This window comes from Rhododendron vialii, chromosome 6a, assembly GCF_030253575.1.
Source record: "Rhododendron vialii isolate Sample 1 chromosome 6a, ASM3025357v1".
Lineage (NCBI taxonomy): Eukaryota > Viridiplantae > Streptophyta > Magnoliopsida > Ericales > Ericaceae > Rhododendron > Rhododendron vialii.
This window is the reverse complement of record NC_080562.1, coordinates 20,202,603-20,208,841: the sequence shown is the minus strand read 5'-3', so window position 1 is coordinate 20,208,841 and position 6,239 is coordinate 20,202,603. Positions and strand designations below refer to the sequence as shown.

Genomic DNA, 6,239 nt, shown 5'->3' with positions numbered 1-6,239 from the left:
TTATTATAGAGGGGAAGGAAAATGGTTGTATGAGTTCATATGACCTTATTTATGAGTTTTTGCGGCTTTGTATACAAAACATTTCACATCATATTGGCACTCAATTTTGCTTCTTCAATCAAACAGACTTGTTCCTTTTATTACATTTTATTGCACTTTTTATAAAACGGATTGCTCCTTGGTTATTTAACATTTTTTATAGCTTATTTTTTGTTGGGACCTAATTATATTCAAGTATTATTATTATTGTGTTTTAATTAATTATCATATTCTAAATATTGTGTGGCATGCCAAGTAAGTATTAATTATTGTGTTCTAATGTCACGCCCCACCCCAGAACGACACCCGAAGTGGGCCCGAACCGACACGACCACGTGGCATTCCACACAAAATAACAACTAAACGACAAACCATACACGAAACAGAGTAAAATCCCAGCGGAAGACTTAACATTAATATAAACAAGGTGTCAACAACTTTACGAACTTACATAGTACATAAGTTGCTGCCTCTTATTCCAACACAAGTAATTAAACATTAACAGAGTTCCCCACATAATTATAAATTTGAAGTCATAAAGTACTTGATAACATTAGTCACAAAATGAGTTTAACAAAAATCAGAGTTTGACCCATTACAACCAACTCGACCACAAACACCAACACACGATACTAATCCAAGTGTCCCCAAAACGTTGACCTGTAGTGGACCAACTCTACGACCACCTATGACCTGACAATCCAAAAAGGAAAACCAGAGTGTATGAGATGTAGAATAAATTCAATAAAATAATGTAGAATAAATTCAATAAAATACCACAGAACCCCAAGGAATACCTTACTTGAATGTAAACCACACAAAACTCAACTTAAGTACTCAATTGTATAACCACATGTATAAACACCAACATACATTGGCACATCTGCCACATCCCATGTACCCAAGGTATTGTGTCCCGCACACCACATTCTCATTCACCGTTAATTAGACGGCATGGCCCATGATATGGTGTGACTCACTCCACAATCTTTTAGCGGGTACAATCAACACCCAACAAACACATATCATTAACTAAATCCCAAATAGCATGATATACAATCACCACCATGTAATACCTTATTGAACACAACCATATCAAACATACTCACCTTTGTGTCGACCGAAATATGCCAAATTAAGGTTTCGGCACCTCCCGAATGACCGGCTCTTTACCTAGCCACAAGTTAACTCATATTAGTTACGAATTCAACGAATACTTGGCACAAGGTTATAAAGCTAACAAGAAACTAAAAAATGTCTAACGGATACAAATATGTCCAAGTCAATACCTAGAAGTGTCCCACAATAAGTGTGAAACTCAAACACCACCCAATTCTCCAAAAAGATAACATATTCCACAACCAATCTGTCTTAGAATGATCATAACATTTAATAGGTTTAGAACTAATTCATGAGACCACCACCGTTAGAAAGTACACTTCCGGTACATAAATTTTGATATAAAGTTTGCCATAAACGGAGTCCGGATGACAAAGATATACTAGTTCAATGTTACACAACTAGCTGTACCCAAAATCACAGATTCTGCAGATCAGTCGACTTTGCACACAAAACTGATTTTGCCTATGAAAAATTAGGGTACAAACCTACATATTTAGAAAGATATATGAGTCTAGTTTCCAAATCAAAAACCGGTGCGCAAATCCAATACCCGAGCTAAAAGATATGACTGTTTTTCCCAAGGCGTGTCGGTGCCGCAAATACAAAATCCAGCAGAACAGTCAGTGATCGAACATTCATTAAAAATTAAATACTTAATACTTTTTAGTAATTCCAACGCCAAGACATCACCAACTTATCAATCTTTCAGACTCATAAGGACCCATAATCAGGAGGATCGCTTAACTATAAAAAAATTGATGAAAGACTCAGTTCTGTATGCTGCCCAGATTTCCAGATTACAGAGCAGTTTTCTAAAAGTCACTATAAATTAAATTCTTATCGGTTTCAAATGATTCTAGCGGCAAACAAACAAGCCTCTAGTCTACTTTATTTCATAAGAAGGAACCAAGATTTAATTCTGAGTTTAAGAAGGCGAAAACCCCCAAAAACTGAGACCCTGTTCTGCAGATTTTCTGGGTTTGAACAGCAGCCACAAGACCCACGAAAATCATCCAAAACGCATCTCCAACAACTCAAATCACACCCAAATTAGCCCCAAACTAGTAAAGATTAAAAGCTATCTAAAACATGGAATTCAAGAGAAAATCAAGAACAAATTAGTTACCTCCTTGAACTATGGACCAATCCAAGAGAATTCACCTCTAGCCTTTCCTCCCTCTCTCTCTCTCTCTCTCTACGTAGGATAAGAACGGGGAGAAATATCTCCCCAGGATATTTGTAAACTTATAAAAAGATTATCGTATGCAAGCAAGATCTATTGTTAACTTATGTTCCAATCACAAATCACCCACAAGACTTGTTCCAATCACAAATCACTCACAAGACCCTCGCAAGTTTTATTGTTTACGGTTTTTAACCCCCAAAACATATAGTTCAATTAAAAGTAATTGAAATACCGAATATCCGAGGCAGGTATTACATCTAATGTCTTAAATTCTTTTATTTTTCAAATTTGTAATTTTTTTATTGTGTGGCATGCAATATCCAAATAATTTTTTTAGACTGTTTATATATTAAAAAATATGGTTAAAAATATACTTATTTTCAATTTTCAATCCTTTTGAACCGGTGCGAAGATCATATTTTTATGATCATTTTATCCTGAAAAGTCGTAGTTAAATTTTGTCTCTAGAGCTCTCGTAATTAAGTATCTACTCTTTATTAGGGACCCAATAAAAACAAAAACTTGATTATAAGAGCCCTACAGACAAAATTTAATTATGACTCTTTAGGATAAAATTGTCATAAAAATAAGATCTTTGCACCGATTTAAACAAATTGAAAATTGAAACACTATTTCTTAACTATTTTTTTAATATATAAAACTCTAAAAAAATAGAGTTGCGACTTCAATAAAACATAGTTGCTCCTTACATTACACCATATTGCACTCTCTATGAAACAAATTGCTTCATGGAGGAGGAATGGAGGACGACTGAGAAGTGACGACTCGTCGACTCGGAGTGGGAGGGAAGTAGGTGTGCCCTGTGGGATTGGGATTTTAGGGTTCCTTTTTTTTTTTAATCGTTACTATAGTCTGGTTTTAATGTTTTTTACACTTGTTATTATAGTATGTGTGCCCACATGTCTTAATGTCTCTTTAGAATAAGGGTTGTTCGGCTAATTAAGTCAAATAATTTTTTTTTTGTCTTTATTCAATATTTTTTCGCATTTGTTAGTTTTTTGTCAACTTTTTATGAATTATTGCTTCGTCATCACAGAAGAAATCTAAAAAGTATAAAATTATGATCGAAACCCAAATTATTTTGAATAAACACGAAGAAATTGGCTTATTGGCTTATATTTGTCTTTATTCAAAAAATTTAGGTTTCGATTGTTATTTTTCACTTTTTAGATTCCTCTCGTCAAGAAGAATAATCCACAAAAAGTTGTCGGAAAACTAACAAATATGAAAAAATATTGAATAAGGGTAAAAAATAAACCATTTGGTTTATTTAGACAAGAAACCCTTAATATGATGAGAATAATAATATCTTCGCACTTATTTAAACGGATTAAAAATTAAAGTACTTAGTTTTTAAAGATTTTTTATATGTTAAAAATATGGTTAACAAATTAAGTACTTCAATTTTAATTCCATTTCAATCAGTGCGAAGATCTTATTATTCTGATCCTATAGTTCTAAAGGTACATAATTAAATTTTGACTCTAGGCTGAACGCTCATAATCACGTTTCTGCTCCATAGGATCGCAAATAAAATGGGTAAGGTTTTTTTTTTTTTTTTTCCGGGGCAGCAAAGTCACGCCCCATTGAGCCAAAACTACTTTTTTTACAATTGTGGCCTTATTTATGAGTTATTGTGGGTTTGTATACCACCATCTTATGGTTCACTACGAGCCAAAACCACCAAAAAGCCTACTAAAGGCTATGCGAAAAACGCCAACCAAGTAAAAAACCCTGTGGGAGTAGGCTTTATAGGTTTTTCTTCCTCTCTTTATGAGTTTTTTGGTTCAATTTATGGGTTCTAATGGTCTCAAAATTCATATTAGTATATATGGACCTGATTATGAGATTTTGTGGTTACGGATACGCAAAGACCTCATATGAGAATTTTTTTATGAGATCTACTGGTCTACTTCACTTGTATTGGCTCTAAATATGATATTTTGTGGTGTCAAATTACTGATTTGTTAACTACTACTTTTAAGTTTACGACTTGTGACTAATTTTTGTGGCTTATTTTATGAGATTTTGTTGCTATATATTATTTTATTAGGGTGACTTGTTAAGTGACCGGTTCAACCGGTCACTTTTTGACTAGGTAGTAGAGGTGTGCACGGGTCGGACGGGTCGGGTTCAGCCCCGAACCCGAACCGGACGAGTAGGAATAAACGTCCGCGTGCCCTCTTTTTTTTTTTGGTCGGGTCGGGTCGGACCAAAACCGAAGTAATCTATATGGATTGGTCATCTTTTGGTCGGGTCGGGTAAGAAAATCAGTGCCCCGAACCAAAAACTGATTTTTTTCAAAAAATGGACCCGTACCCAACCGAACCACATGTTCGTCTCCGCCGGAAACCCTTCGGGTCGGGTCGGGTCGGGTCGGCCCACGGGTTTTTGCATGCCCCTACTAGGTAGCGCGATCTAGACCATTGATTTGGTCAACCGAGCATACCATGCCCACATTCATAGGAGCAGCCAAGTAACCTAATAAAAAGAGCCACAAAATCTCATATAAAGGGCCACAAGATCTGTAGAGACCCGTAAATTTTCTTTATATAATTTTAATGTTTTATAAATGGATAAATGATGGATTAATAAAAAATTATAGTTGTGGGTTAAATGTGTAATGGTTTGGAAATTATTGGTTGTTGGTGTGATTAGTGCATGTGTGTATATGTGTGTGTATCAGGGAAAATTATTTCCCATTTACTCATCTCATTCTCTCTCCCGTTCTTCTCCCTCTCTCTCCTTCTTGCTCTCAAATTACACCTCCAAACTCAAAACCCAAAAGATTGACCTTCATTCCACCCTTCGTACGTGATTTTGAGCTTGTATCTAGTTGGATTTAGCTCGGGGAGGAGTATTCAGTTGATTTTGAGGTTCCGAAAGCTAGGGCTCGTTCAAAACGCTTGGGTTTCGCCTTTCGACTCAAGGTAGGGAATTCTACCTCTTTATATGTTATTTGAGTGTTCTTGTGTCATTTTTGAGCTTGTATTGGTTGTTATTGAGATTGGATTGAAATCTAAAAATTCTGTCAAAAATCGCCTGAAAAACACTCTTCCTACCGGTAGGAACTTTTCACCTACCGGTAAGACAGGTATGCAATTTTTCCTCAACCAGCTCAAACGTACTACAATAGCTCAAAAGCAGCTCAACGTATTCATCCACCTACCCGAAGGAACTTCCCACCTACCGGTAGGTCAGGTACAAAGTTGTTTCATGAAAATCATTGGCCTCTCTGTTTTCAATTTCTAATCATTGGCCTCTCTGTTTACAATTTCTACCAGTAGGACAAGTGCGGAAATTAGCCTACCGGTAGGACAAGTGTAGAATTTCCCTCTTCTACCGGTAGAACTCGTTCACCTACCGGTAGGTAATTGAGCTGCTACAATGTCTTTCAGCTACCAGTAGGTACAAAGTTGTTTCATGAAAATCATTGTTTCCAATTTCTAATCATTGGCCTGTCTGTTTCCAATTTCTATCGGTAGGAACTTTCACCTACCGGTAGGACAAGTGCAGAATTTCCCTCTTCTACCGGTAGAACTCGTTCACCTACCGATAGGTAATTGAGCTGCTACAGTGTCTTTCAGCAGCTTTTCCTACATTTTTCCAAATCACTTGTTGAAGCTTCTCGTCGACTCCAATGGGTTTGTTCATGCATTCTTTCAAGTGTTTTGGAGAGTGTTACTTGTTTCACACTAGAGTGGCATCCGATGGACTTAAATGAACTTGTTGAGTTAAGAAATGTGAAATGTAAGTTGTTGCACGTTAAAATACAAACAATACATTTGAGTAGGTGAACGACGTGCGAACACTCGGGGCCCATCGTGGGTGGGTGCCTGGCAGGGGATATCGGGGTCCCATAATCAGCCTA

General features: G+C 36.4%; 1 long non-coding RNA gene across 1 annotated transcript; it reads right to left on the bottom strand.

Annotated features, from left to right (window-relative positions):
• Nucleotides 1–419: 419 nt before the first annotated feature.
• On the bottom strand, nt 420–2,336 carry LOC131330172 (uncharacterized). Its single transcript, XR_009200991.1, has 2 exons — nt 1,149–2,336; nt 420–732 (listed from the first exon to the last, which is right to left on the bottom strand). It is a non-coding gene; the product is annotated as an uncharacterized LOC131330172 (long non-coding RNA).
• Between the last annotated feature and the right edge of the window lie 3,903 nt (nt 2,337–6,239).